Source organism: Oncorhynchus mykiss, chromosome 3, assembly GCF_013265735.2.
Source record: "Oncorhynchus mykiss isolate Arlee chromosome 3, USDA_OmykA_1.1, whole genome shotgun sequence".
Classification (NCBI taxonomy): Eukaryota; Metazoa; Chordata; class Actinopteri; order Salmoniformes; family Salmonidae; genus Oncorhynchus; species Oncorhynchus mykiss.
The window spans coordinates 16,655,023-16,667,917 of record NC_048567.1 but is presented as its reverse complement, the minus strand read 5'-3'; the positions used below and the strand labels follow the sequence as shown (position 1 = coordinate 16,667,917).

General features: G+C 43.5%; 1 pseudogene; it reads right to left on the bottom strand.

The window, feature by feature from the left end:
- LOC110503770 overlaps positions 1-12,895 on the bottom strand; it is a 55,547-nt pseudogene that overhangs the window by 6,821 nt on the left and 35,831 nt on the right.

Below are 12,895 nucleotides of genomic sequence, written 5' to 3'. Positions count from 1 at the left end.
GTGTGTGTATTGTGTGTGTACTGGAACTATCAGCAGTAAGTGTGTGTGTGGTGGTTAGGTTAGTTGCAGACAGTGCAGTCTGTCTTGTTAAAGTCCCTGTGAGGTCCTGTGGTCAAACCTGACTGTCTTCCTCATCACGCTCAACACTTTCACGCTAGGAAGCCAGAAACCCAAAATAGACACGGTATTTGCCTTTGTCTTTTAAAAAGGCTGAAATGATCAACAACAGTAAAAACATATGGAAATAGTTTGAACACAAGTCAACAATGACCATTTAGATTATTTGAAAACCTTGTCAGGCTTTTGGTTTACCAGTCTCCTGGCATCTGATGCACTCTATGACACCTCTATGGCACCTCTATGGCACCTCTATGTCATGTCTAAATCCAGGGCTCTAAAAAGCAACCATTTGGCGGCAACATGCTCCTGGATATCGTGCTGTGGAGCTAACATTTTATTTTGAGAGCACCAGTATAACCAGGAAAACAAATCACCCAGATAATAATGGTTGTAATGATATGCTTCACTGCGCAGTTGTTTCTGAGTGCCCTACCGCAGAGTCATTCAATCCAAAGTAAAGAATGTCCAAGAATATTCAAGTATGCATCACTAACTTGTATTTTTCCTTCAACTTTGTGAAGACGTGACGGCATGGGAATGCCCGTGTCCACCACTTCCTGTAGCCAGTTAGCGACGCCGAAACAGTCACTTCTAAAGACTTTCCCACACAACTTTCCAAATTAAATGTTAACTGCAAAGTAGACTTACCTGGAATAATGATATATCTTGATGATTTGTACCAATCGAGTGGTCCTTTATTTGGCGAACTCTATTACACACGCAGTGCACAAACCCCACCTGCCAAACACTTTGTCATTTAAATGATAGGTTTTTGTATCAACATTTTAGATTTTGACAATAAGCAAATGTCTTACAGGGTTAAATATTAGTTATATACCACAACATGTGCCCCAAAAGTAGCTGGAATTCATATAGGCCCAATATGCTATATCTCAATCAATTAAAACATATACATATTTTGGTGCTCCAAGATTTTATGTTGTGCTCCTAACTTTTTTAAAGTTGGGAGCACCAGTGCTACCAATAAAAACATATATTTAGAGCCCTGTCTATATCTTCTCTATGTCATCCCTATGTCACCTCTACTGCACTCTGTCCTGACCATGCTACAAAGTGGCTCCAAGCACTAAGCAGAAACTGCCTCTCTGTGTCTTTAGACAAGCCTTCCATTTCCCATATTGAATGAACAGGGAAGAGCTTTCTTCCACCCAGAACATCTAAGTACTGGTGCTCTGACTGACACATGGCAATGTGCTCAGGGTCTGAATCCCAGGGCCGAGAGAGGATCCATTCTGGGATGTATGAAAGCAAGCTGTTCTTTTTGATGGGAACAAAAGGACAGAGAGAAAACAGAGGAAGTATGTCAGAGATGCACTTTTCAGAAAGGAGCAGGGTGGTGGATGTCCCCAGAGGGATGCAGTGTGTGGTACAGTACATAAACCTACACAGCAGATCTTGCACACCACATAGTCAGCCACTAACCTGACAGATGCGTATGGCGTTGTCCAGCACGGTCTTGGTGTCGGTGCCGTAGTCGGAGCAGGGCAGCTGTGCGCGGCTGAAATGGGCCTGCAGTAGCAGGTGGGTCTTGATGTGGGCGCTGTCGGGCAGCTCCCCGTACTCCTCAGCATCCTGGAGAAGAGAGGGAGGGAGGGGAGAAAGGGAGGGAAGGGGGAGAGGGAGGAAGGGAGGGGGAGGAGAGGGCGAGAAGAGAGAGGGGGATATAAAGAGAAAGCGAGAAGGAGAGAGATCAAAGTCAGCGAGTGGGAAGTTAGTTCCCTGCTGTGGTTAGATCCTTTGTTTCAGTCATCTCTGTTAAAACAGCTGCATCAGGATCACTGGCTCCCCTCTCCCAAGAGAGCTGTCCCCCCAAAATATATTTAAGAGCAAAACCTCTCAGCGAATGAAGAAACCTTAAGTTACAACTGTCCACACCTGCTCATAAAATCCTATGAACAGTCAGCAACTACACAGCAATTTCCCACAATATAAAGTTGTATTTTTTAATACAATGTGCAGTGGTGGTTCCCTTTCATATTGTTAGACTCTGTGCTAAACTGTGAATGGATGATGTTGAACAACCAAAACACTCATGTCTAAATGTCTACCCACATCTCTATTCTTCATTTCTCATAGGATATGTATAGGCTATATAAAACCATTTGGTCTAATATAAAACCATTTGGTCTAACATAAAACCATTTGGTCTAACATAAGACCATTTGATCTAACATAAAACCATTGGGTCTAGTATAAAACCATTGGGTCTAGTATAAAACCATTGGGTCTAGTATAAAACCATTGGGTCTAGTATAAAACCATTGGGTCTAGTATAAAACCATTGGGTCTAATATAAAACCATTGGGTCTAGTATAAAACCATTGGGTCTAATATAAAACCATTGGGTCTAGTATAAAACCATTTGGTCTAGTATAAAACCATTTGGCTAGTATAAAACCATTTGGTCTAGTATAAAACCATTTGGTCGAATAAAACCATTGGGTCTAGTATAAAACCATTTGGCTAGTATAAAACCATTTGGTCTAGTATAAAACCATTTGGCTAGTATAAAACCATTTGGTCTAACATGAAACCATTTGGTCTAATATAAAACCATGATGCCCTATCAATCGGGCTGTGTTTAGTGCTGACGTGGTGTTCTGTGTTGAGGCTTGTTTGTGGGGTTTCAGAGGACACAGATGCATGGACACGCATGGCTCTTTTTCTGCGTTTCTCTAACTCAATGCAGTACGTTAAGTTTCCCCAACGTATTTCCATCAACAGAGGACCAGCGGAGACATTTGTCATTGGGCCTACCCTGCTCTGGACTGTTAAGCTGACATCCATCAGCAGAGAGATGCAGTGTTAGAAAAGAGGGGGATTGAGGAACAGAGGGAACGATGAGGGGAAAAACGGGATTGATATGGCAGTGGTTTAGTGTCTGCATGCAGATGTGCAGGGGATAAAGACAATAGATCTTTATACAGAGATCCTCATAACACACTAACTGCTAATTTCCCTACTCACTCCATCCAGCAATCCATCCCTGCCTCCCTCCATCCATCCATCTCTCCTGCACACTTTCTCTTTAGTTACATTTACAGACAGGGAGGGAGGGAAAGGGGGAGGCTGATATTGGAAAGAGCAGGAGAGACAGACAGAGAGACAGACAGAGAGACAGACAGGGGGAAGAGCAACATACTTTTTTCACATACTCTCAGTTTGTGTGTGTGTATATAGTAGGTCACTTGTGAACTTTAAGAAGAGGCAATAGTAGAGCTTCGGGGAGTGGATAAGGGAATCTAGCTGGGGGAGTGGATAAGGGAATCTAGCTGTGGGAGTGGACAAGGGAATCTAGCTGTGGGAGTGGACAAGGGAATGTCGCTGTGGGAGTGGACAAGGGCATCTAGCTGGGGGAGTGGACAAAGGAATCTAGCTGGGGGAGTGGACAAGGGAATCTAGCTGGGGGGAGTGGACAAGGGAATCTAACTGGGGGAGTGGACAAGGGAATCTAGCTGTGGGAGTGGACAAGGGAATCTAGCTGTGGGAGTGGACAAGGGAATCTAGCTGGGAGAGTGGACAAGGGAATCTAGCTGGGAGAGTGGACAAGGGAATCTAGCTGTGGGAGTGGATAAGGGAATCTAGCTGTGGGAGTGGACAAGGGAATCTAGCTGGGGGAGTGGACAAGGGAATCTAGCTGTGGGAGTGGATAAGGGAATCTAGCTGTGGGAGTGGACAAGGGAATCTAGCTGGGAGAGTGGACAAGGGAATCTAGCTGTGGGAGTGGATAAGGGAATCTAGCTGGGGGGAGTGGATAAGGGAATCTAGCTGGGGGAGTGGATAAGTGAATCTAGCTGGGGGGAGTGGATAAGGGAATCTAGCTGGGGGGAGTGGATAAGGGAATCTAGCTGGGGGGAGTGGATAAGGGAATCTAGCTGTGGGAGTGGATAAGGGAATCTAGCTGGGGGGAGTGGATAAGGGAATCTAGCTGGGGGAGTGGACAAGGGAATCTAGCTGTTGGAGTGGACAAGGGAATCTAGCTGGGGGAGTGGATAAGGGAATCTAGCTGGGGGAGTGGACAAGGGACAGGGGGGTGTAGGGGCCGGCTGGGGGCATTGTGGGAGCAAAAGAGGGGAAGATAATGTCTACATATTTTCTGCATTTTCAACACATTTCTTTCCCGACAGTTCCTCTATAATCTGTGATTCTTCACCATCCCATCTCGTCGAAATGTCTGGGTGAGAGCCATCATAGGGGAGTCAGAGGGTGGAGGGGGCACAACGGGTTATCTGACAACTATGATGTCGCCGGGTGACCCCTATTGAGGAGAGGTGTGAAACCGCTTTGTTTCCTAATGATCCCACCAATTACCAGCCACCAATTACCAGTCACCAATCAGCAGCCTCACTAGGAATAACAGACTAAAACAAGGAGTAGAGGGAGAGGAGGAATAGGTACTCGCTATTAACAGGGAAAAAGAGGAAGAAAACCATATGGAGGAGAACAAAGACACATACACACAGGAATAATGAGGGGAGTTAATGAGGCCCAGATAAAGAGGTGTTAATTTGACAGAACTGAGATCCAGACCTCAATCATGGTCATCTACCTATCCTACTGTCCAGTAGTCTATCCCTCTCTCTCAATGTGAACACAATGGGAGAAGCACATGTAAAAGCACAGTAGTATGGTAAACAAATGACATCGGCCTGCACAATGCCTGATAGACTATTAGATTAAACTACACACTCAAACATTCAGAAAAGCAAATGCAAATCAATGGCTGTAGTCCCACCGCTGATGATCGAGTCGAGTCTAGTCCAGTCCAGGATAGTCCAATCCAGGACAGTCCAGGGCAGTATATAGTAGAAGAGATAGATGCCCTGATGAAAACAAGACAATGTCATCATGTTCTGTGGTCATTCCCAGCAGGCAGTCAGCCATAGCGTGAGGACAGAGAGGATGTCCTGGATGGGCAGCTCAGCCCTCAGCCTCTCCTTGAACATCCTGACTGTCTGGTGCTTCAGGTAGTAGTAGGAGGAGATACGACTGTACGTCAGGGCCTCAATGGTGCAATCATCCTGGTGGAAGAGAGGAGGGAAGACAGAGAGGAGAGGAAACAGGGCAGAAGAGATGAAAGGAGACAGTGAGGAGAGAAGACAGAGATGAAGAGGGGCAAGAAGACATGGTCAACTGTACTGATTCATGTTAAATCTATCAACACAAACCACAATGGTTCCCTCAGTATGTACCTGTGTGCCTTATATCTTCACACTGCCTTACTACTATAGGCACATTAATCAATATGAATACATGTGCACATACACACACGTCGTACACACAAACACTCCCCTACCTCTCCTATCTCCATACAGTAGGAACACTCCAGGTCTCGGAGACTCCTCTCCACCAGGTTGGACAGGAACTTGTTGATGGTCTCGTGGCTGATGTCATCCAGGCTGTTGTAACTGGACAACACACAACCACAGTTAGACCTACATGTAACAGCAACCTAGGAAGAGAGATGATAACAATTAGGAAACAAGACGACAACAAAAAAGCAACAGCCACGTTTATAAAAGATCCTAGGCTATTTAATAGAGGAAATTGCAACGTTTTATCATTTTCATATCTAGTTCCCGACTATTACTCCCAAATCAAGCGACCTCTGATAGGTCCAGAACACCACATGAGCAAGTCAAATCCTTTAAAAAGTCCCTAAAAAGGAGTCCATCTTTAAAGAAATAGCTGACACGTCATACAATGCTTTTCTACCTCTCCCTTCTCTCTGATAAACCCTCTGTAGCCGCTGTAAAGTTATGCTAAAACAGATAAATACTATTGGACATGTTTAAGATGTGGCCGGTGGCAGTAATAACTCAGCGGTATCAAAGGAGTCTATGGGGAGTCTGTAATATATGTATGTTTTTACTGCTTATTGATTTACTCATAACCCTGCGCTGACCATAGTAACGACTCCATGCTCCCCACACTAACACAGATACACTTCATCTATACAGACATACCGTATATTATCAACACACGTCAGCACACACACACACAGTGTATTCTCTAGCTAGCACATAAAAATCAATACACGGCACACATCGATCAAAAGCCACTGCATCATACGCATCAATAATACCACAGAATAGGCCTGTTAGTCTTCTCTGGGTTTGTTTTAGGGGTAAAACTGGGGTATCAGATAATTATTAAGACAAACCGTAGGTGTAGAGGACCCTTGCCCTTGGGCCATGCCAGCCCACAGCCTGGAACAAACAAAATACCCTCTTATCACAAAATGATTCCCAGGTTTTGGGCCATATAGTATTTGCTGAGCTAAGACAACGCACAGCCAAAATGGCTTCCATGCGTGGCTCAGCGGCTCTAATGGGTAAGAGCTACCACATGAGACATGGCCATAAGTGCACACAACTACGTGCTTCATTAACTTCTAATAACAAATAACATTTGAGTGTGTGTGTGTGTGTGTGTGTGTGTGTGTGTGTGTGTGTTTGGGTGAGCGTTTGAGTGTGTGTGCACGTTTGAGTGTGTGTGTGTGTGTTTGGGTGCGCGTTTGAGTGTGTGTGTGTGTGTTTGGGTGTGTGTTTGTGTGTGTGTGTTTGGGTTTGGGTGTGTTTGGGTGTGCGTGTTTGGGTGTGTGTGTGTGTGTTTGGGTGTGTGTGTGTGTGTGTGTGTGTGTGTGTGTAAAGCTTTAAAGTTAGTGGTATGAAAGATGTGGTTATACAGCATGCAGAGGAGTTCAAGCTATTACACGTCATTTGCAGAGGAGAGGAAATAGAGAAATAATACGAGAATGAAACAGATGGGGAGAGAAAGAGATAGACAGAGAGAGAGATAGACAGAGAGAGATAGACAGAGAGAGATAGACAGAGAGAGATAGACAGAGAGAGAGAGATAGACAGAGAGAGAGAGAGATAGACAGAGAGAGAGATAGACAGAGAGAGAGAACGAGCGTGTGCAAGAGAGATGGAGGATGAATACCAATGGCTCAGTTAACAGGTAGAAGGATGCTTAATGAAGGTAATTTGACAGTCGCCTCCATACTGATGTATAATAATGTGTGTGTATGTAAACATGGATCCACTCACTCCGACACAGCCCACTCCTCACATTACACTCATGTAAACAATCCTCCCATGATTATCATTCACAATCTGTTGTTCTGTTGAAAACCAGAGGAGGTGTGGGGTGGGGGGAGAAACAGAGCCCATTGGAAAATAAAGCAGCGTTAAAACGGAAACAGCAGTTGTGGAGCGGCGGCCATACTTAATGTGGGTTTAATGTTAAGTATGGACGTCATTATCATCACTCCACATGTCAACACAGCCCAGCAGCCAACGCGTTTATTACTGACCACATTTCACAGCTCTGTACTGGGGTGTGAGAGAGTGTGTGTGTGAGAGAGTGTTATGGGCTGTCTGATTAAGTCATGTCCATTAGAATCATCACCATTAGACTCCTGATGCTGCACAAATACATTTATGGTGTGTGTATGTGTTGTGTGTGTGTGTGTGTGTGTGTGTGTGTGTGTGTGTGTGTGTGTGTGTGTGTGTGTGTGTGTGTGTGTGTGTGTGTGTGTGTGTGTGTGTGTGTGTGTGTGTGTGTGTGTGTGTGTGTGTGTGTTGTGTGTGTGTAGCAGCGCTGGATACAAGCCTCCCCAGTCAATCATGTCTCCATGAGTAACGGCCGGTGACAAGGTGACCGTCTCCAGGGCTTGCAGGACAGATCAGCTGGCCAATTGGCCATGTATAAAATACAGCTGTGACAATGTGCTGTTGGGTGGAACACCTATCTAACCCATAAATCACCTGATATTACCGATACTAAACCAAGTATAAAAAAAAAATAGGACAGGCTGAAAGGGTTTGTAGAGCTTGAAGTATAACTTAATGGTGCTAAAAATGTATGTTCATCTTTAAACCAACAGTGTGTTTTCAACTTACATAACACAATATGTGTGTGTGTGTGTGTGTGTGTGTGTGTGTGTGTGTGTGTGTGTGTGTGTGTGTGTGTGTGTGTGTGTGTGTGTGTGTATCTATGTAGGGGCTGTGAGGCCGGGTCAGGCCTTAGTGGTAAATGTGGGCTGACAGCCGTGTCAATGCCAGCAGTCTGGAATGTTCTGGAATCCTCGTCCTCAACGCATAGCAGATGTCTCTGCAGCACAGTGCTTCCTTCTACCCAGCCATCCAGGAGGATCAGTGTTTGTGTGTGTGAGTGTGTGTATGAATGTATATGTACGTTTGTGCGTCCCTGCATGTGTGTACTTGTGTTGTTGCAGAGACAGAGTGCTGTTGTGGCTGTAAATCATCTGTGGAATCCCTAGGGTTGCTGTGTAATCACTAGGATTGCAAAGGGTCGGAAACTTTCTGGTAAATTTTCAGAATTTTTCAGGAAATTTTCCATTGGAAGTTTTGTGGGATACACATAACGCATTCTAGGTCTTGTGGCACATTTTGGTTAAACTATCCCCAATTCAATGGAATTACAACCCTCTGCATGCACAGTGCATTCTACCATCACATGTGCACTGCACTCTTCTATCACATGTACAGCTGATTCTTAAGATCTTGCACACTAATGAGATGCTATTGAGCCCACACTACTACACTGTCTGAGCCAATGACTACATACTTTCTGGTAAGTTTTGATTACAATACTAGGTGGGGTGAATATATGTTATGTGACATACATGATTTTTTGTTAACTAGAAAATAGTAGCCTACAGCAAAGTGTGTTTAAATTATTTCTAACTTGTTAACAATTTCTGCTAGTTAGTTTTTGCTACCATGTGGGTTTAAGCTTGCTTGAGCATGCTAACTGAGGAGTGTTAATTCACCTGTTCCATACATGTTTCATAGAAAAATGTATCTTACAAAGGAGTTGTTAATCTAACTGCTTTAACTATTTATCTGTACATGGAATTGTATTTGTTTTTCTTTACACATTTTTTTCCTAATCTTTTCAGGAAAATGCCATGGGCACTATCTGATGTGTGGAGACATTTCACTGCAGCTAATGTAGAAGGTAAAGCTGTGCAAATTTGCAAATACTGTGCCAAATCATATGTGAAGAATGCAACAGATGCAGAATCATCTGGCCAAGTGCATAAAGTTCCCTCAGCACTCACAACAAGTAACCTCTAACAAAAGTCCCTCTACTTCTTTTCAAGGTGAAAATGAGGAATCAGACACCTTATCGATAGCAACAGCTCATGGTCCTCCTGGAATCAGACATTCTTTTGACTCAATGGAGGAACATAGTCAGAGAAATGCTGATGAATGTCTTGCTCGAGCTGTGTATGCAACTGGCTCACCACTGGTGCTCACAGGCAATTGTGTACTGGAAGATATTTCTGAATGTTCTTTGCCCAGCATACACCCCTCCAACCAGACATGCTTTATCTACTAATTTGATGGATGCAGAGTTCAGAGTTCAAGTGAAGGTCAAGCAAATCATAAAGAAAGCAGACTGTATTGCAATCATCTCTGATGGGTGGTCAAATGTTCGTGAGAAAGGAATAATTAACTACATCATCTCCACCCCTCAACCAGTATTCTACAAGAGCACACCCACAAGGGACAACAGACACACTGAAGACAGTCATCAATGACCTTGGACCACAGAAGGTATTTGCACCGGTGACAGACAATGCTGCGAACATGAAGGCTGCTTGGTCTAAAGTGGAGGAGTCCTACCCTCACATCACACCCATTGGCTGTGCTGCTCATGCATTCAATCTGCTCCTCAAGGACATCATAGTACTGAAAACAATGGATGCACTCTACAAGAGACCCAAGGAAATGGTTAGCTATGTGAAGGGTCATCAAGTTATAGCAGAAATCTACCTCACCAAGCAAAGTGAGTAGAATAAGAGCACCCCATTGAAGCTGCCCAGCAACACCCGTTGGGGTGGTGTTGTCATCATATTTGACAGTCTCCTGGAGGGGAAGGAGTCTTTCCAAGAAATGGCCATATCACAGTCTGACGATATGGACAGCTCCATCAAGAGGATCCTCCTGGATGATGTATTTTGGTTGAGAAGGGTAAGCAGCCTGAAACCTATAGCAGTAGCCATTGCACGGATTGAGGGAGACAATTGGATTGGGCATTGGATGGAGATGCAATGTGGCAGTCGTCCAAACATATCACATATCTCACCTGGTGGAAGGGACTTTGTGGATCTGAGGCTCTTTCCCCTGTTGCCTCAATCATCCTCCAAATCCCACCAACATCAGCTGCCTTAGAGGTCCTTGTTTGGGAACACACACACCAAAGTACGCAACAGGCTGACCAATACAAGGGTTGAAAAATTGGTAGCCATCCCGGCAAATTTGAGGCTTTTTGAGCCTGACAATGAGCCATCCTCAACAAGGTTGGAAAGTGAGAGTGAAGATGAAGCCTCAGAGTCTGATGTTCAAGAGGTGGACATTGAGGAGGTCCAGGGAGAAGACATGGAAGCCTGAGAGGAAGACAACCAAAGCATTCGTTTCTAGACTATCATTTTACAGATTTTACAGGCAACATTTTTGGGAGATGCAAAGGATCATTGGGGATCATTCAATATTCCCTTTCTTTTGGTGTTCAGTGAAATCATCCCATGTGAAGAGTCAACTCAAGTTCAATTCATAACTAAATATTTTTTATTTCTATTGGAAGGATTTAATCATTTGCAATTATGATTATTTATAAGGTAAACGGTTTATGTTTCTGTCTCCATATGATATGGTAAATATATTCAATGCAAAAAACATCTACATTTAAAGGGTATTAATATTAATATGCATATATTTCCGTGAATTCTCACGGAAAGTTTCCACCTCTGAATATTCCCCAAAATGTGCAACCCTAACCATTATCACCACATATTATTATTAGAATACAGGAAAATAATGATGCTGTCAGATTAAGGGGAAATCAATAATCATGTGGGGAATTTGGTAACATCAATCCATGTGCAGGAATCCCTAGGCTAGAGTGGATTTGAATCGGATCATGTATTAGGACAATACTTACCTTTCTTCATATAACATCTAAGGTTAAACTCAGCTGGTCTTATTTTAGCATTGTACAAATCACCATTTAAGACTCAGCGTGCAAATGCACCTAAACGCATTGTGTAGCGCATATTTATTGATTTTTCCTTTTGAAACTATGCCAGTATTAGACATTACACAAACATTTAAACTAGCTACTAGCTTCGGATGCACAACCTTCGCTCAGGTTGGTTGAAAACCTGGGGAAGTTGTCAGCGGGGAGATGCTAGCCCTGTGAGACTCTTGGTTGCAAAAAATTAAAACAAAGAGGAAAAACAAGGAAATAACTCTCCTGAGGGGATTTTTTTTCCAAACGTAATTTTCTTCAGAGCCAATCAGATGCAAACGTTAACAGCCTGCCCAGAGAGCCTGCCCAATAGTCAAGTCAATGAGATTTGGAAGGATAGCCTCGAGAGGCTGACTGTATTGGAGTAGATTTACATTAGTAGAATATGTGTAGTAAGGTCTCTCTCTTCAACATCAGTTGCAACGTTTCTGTTTACACTATCCTTACGTTAGCCTTGGATGTAGTGTGGCCAAAGCCACATTCCTGCTTCGTTTGTGTGCAGCTATTAACATACCTTAAATATCATAGTATATAGGCAACCAAAATAAGGAATGCTATTCAAAACAAATTGTACGTTTGTATGTGAAGTTTGACCCTAAACAGAAAATGGGTCTCTGCAGGAGACATCTGCACGTGATGTTTCACACTTGATTAATGCAACGATTCTCAAATAAAATAAAAGCCATTAAGTTTTATTTGGCTGACAGAAAAAAAATGTTGTCTACTGGTATTAAGGTCGGGGAGACCGGGGCTAATAGTAAAACAGGGTCAGTCGTAACAGCTAAATAACGCACATTTAGAAACCACTTAGAAAGATGTTAAACAGGTGCGCCTGGTACCTACTAGCATACCCCGTTTAAAGGCACTAAAATCTTTTGTCTTGCCCATTCACTCTCAATGGCACGCATACACAATTCATGTCTCAATTCATGTCTCAATTGTCTCCTCACCTTCATGTACACCGATTGAAGTGACATCAATAAGGGATCATAGCTTTTACATGGATTCATCTGGTCAGTCTACGTCATGGAAAAAGCAGGTGTTCCTAAGGTTTTCCTAATGTTATAGTAAACACACAGTCTCAACGTCAAAAGTGAAGAGGCGACACCGGGATGCTGGCCTTCTAGGCAGAGTTGCAAACAAAAAGCCATATCTCAGACTGGCCAATAAAAAGAAAATATTAAGATGGGCAAAATAACACAGACACTGGACAGAGGAAGATTGTATAAAAGTGTTAAGGACAGACAAATCTAAGTTTGATGTGTTCAGATCACAAAGAAGAACATTTGTGTGATGCAGAAAAAATGAAAAGATGCTAGAGGAGTGCTTGACACCATCTGTCAGGCATGTGGTGGAGGCAATGTGATTGTCTGGGGCTGCTTTGGTGGTGGTAAAGTGGGAGATTAAAGGGTTAAAGTGATGTTGAAGAAGGAAGGCTATCACTCCATTTTGCAACGCCAGTCATACCCTGTGGACGGAGCTTAATTGGAGTCAATTTCCTCCTACAACAGGACAATGACCCAAAGCACAGCTCCAAACTATGCAATAACTATTTAGGGAAGAACCAGTTAGCTGGTATTCTGTCTATAATGGAGTGGCCAGCACAGTCACCAGATCTCAACCCTATTTAGCTGTTGTGGGAGCAGCTTGACCGTATTTGTGGGAGGTGAGGTGAAATCTCTTCAGATTA